We start from the raw sequence: 1708 nt of genomic DNA on the forward strand, positions 1-1708 counted from the left end.
AATGATGCCTCCAGAAGTTGTAAAACACAGTGGCTTTGTTCCGTGTCCAGAGAAGTATAGAGAGTTTAACAATCAGATAAAACTGATCCTCTTCTCAAACATCTTTCTAAGTATTCTTAAAAAGGTGTGTAAATTCTTCTTCCATTTTCAAGTTGTACAAAGAATTCCTGTAGAATTCAGTTTCTTTCATGAGGCATTATTAAAAGAACTAAAGAGGGAGAAAATCTCCAATACCTAATTTTCCTTACCAAAAAGAACATTTCAAAAAGAAGGAAAACTGTTTGGTTTGTTTGGTTTTTCAGCTGGTGCTCAGAAAGAGTCTTCTTTATTTTTTTTTATTTTTTTATTTTTTAAAGATTTTTATTGGGAAATTGGGGGGATGGGAACAGTGCTGGGGAATTGGGGAAAGGGGAACAGACAAGTTGCTGTCGTTTTGTTCTTCAGTCTAGTTGTGGAGGACGTTGCTTCACTGGCCCAAGTTGGCACCATCATTGCGCTCTTCTCTGGCGAGGCAGATCAGTCGCCGGCTTCTGGACAGCCGCTCACTGCGGCTGCTGGCCGCTCACGCTGGCTGCTGGCCACACACGGTAGCCCATGGCAATCCACTGCCACAGGGACTGCAGCCCACGCCGTCGCCGGCGACTCATGGCAGCCCAGCTCCAGGTTGAGCTGTTGTTCAGCATCTTAGCTGTGGAGGGCAGTGTCACTGGCCCTCATATGTGGGATCCGAACCGGGGCCCTCTGGCATCCCAAGCGAGTTCTTAACCATCGCGCCACTCGGCCGGCCCGAGTCTTCTTTATTTTTAATGTGCAAATGTACAAATGGCCTTTTCTGAAAAAAAAAAAAAGCATTTTAATTATGTGAGTAGTCTTCACTATGTTATTATGCTGAGTGGCAATTTTAATTTGTTAGGTTAAATCATTTCAAAGTTAAATGGTTCTATTCCCATCTACTCATCTTAAAAGGACAAGAAAATGATTGAATTTTTTTATTGGATTTAGTTTGTCTTTTTCCCAATCAAATTGAATGTGGGTCAATTGTTTGCAGGTTCTGTTGTAAATCTAAAAACGTTTATCTTAATGATGATCTCCTATTATATTTAAGAAAATAAAGAACCCTGGGAATGACACATCTCCTTTTCCTGTTCCCTCAAATAGTACTGAGAAGAAGGAAGTCAAATATATATATATATATATATATATATATATATATATATATATATATATATATAAAATGTCACTGATACACTCCAATCTGAAGGATATGGTCTTGTGAGGAGGAAAGCATGACAAGACAGAGGATGTAGAATGTCCTTCTAGATTTGAAATTCCTTCCCCCACAATAGAGAGATCATAACACATCAGAAGCCAGAATAATTTCTAAATCACCAAGTTGCTTCTTACTCACTTAAAAAGAAGCAAGAGAAGAACCAGTAGTGACTTTGCAAAAATAATTGTACCCACTGCAAATGCTGAACAAAATACAATAAGGAAAAGCGAAAAATGAAAACACACTGAAAGGTTAACCAACCTAGTGAAAGAATATTAGAAAACCCTATGTAAATATCATCTACTATGTTGCAATTAAATAGTACCAGAATTACCTCGAAGAATTTTTAATTTTTTTCTTCTTTCACCTCCACAGACAAAGGAAGAAAAGCAGAGAGACCACTGGAAAGAGAAAGGTGGATGAGGGCTGCAGAAGTGA

The sequence above is a fragment of the Hipposideros armiger genome, unplaced genomic scaffold (assembly GCF_001890085.2).
Source record: "Hipposideros armiger isolate ML-2016 unplaced genomic scaffold, ASM189008v1 scaffold_536, whole genome shotgun sequence".
NCBI lineage: Eukaryota > Metazoa > Chordata > Mammalia > Chiroptera > Hipposideridae > Hipposideros > Hipposideros armiger.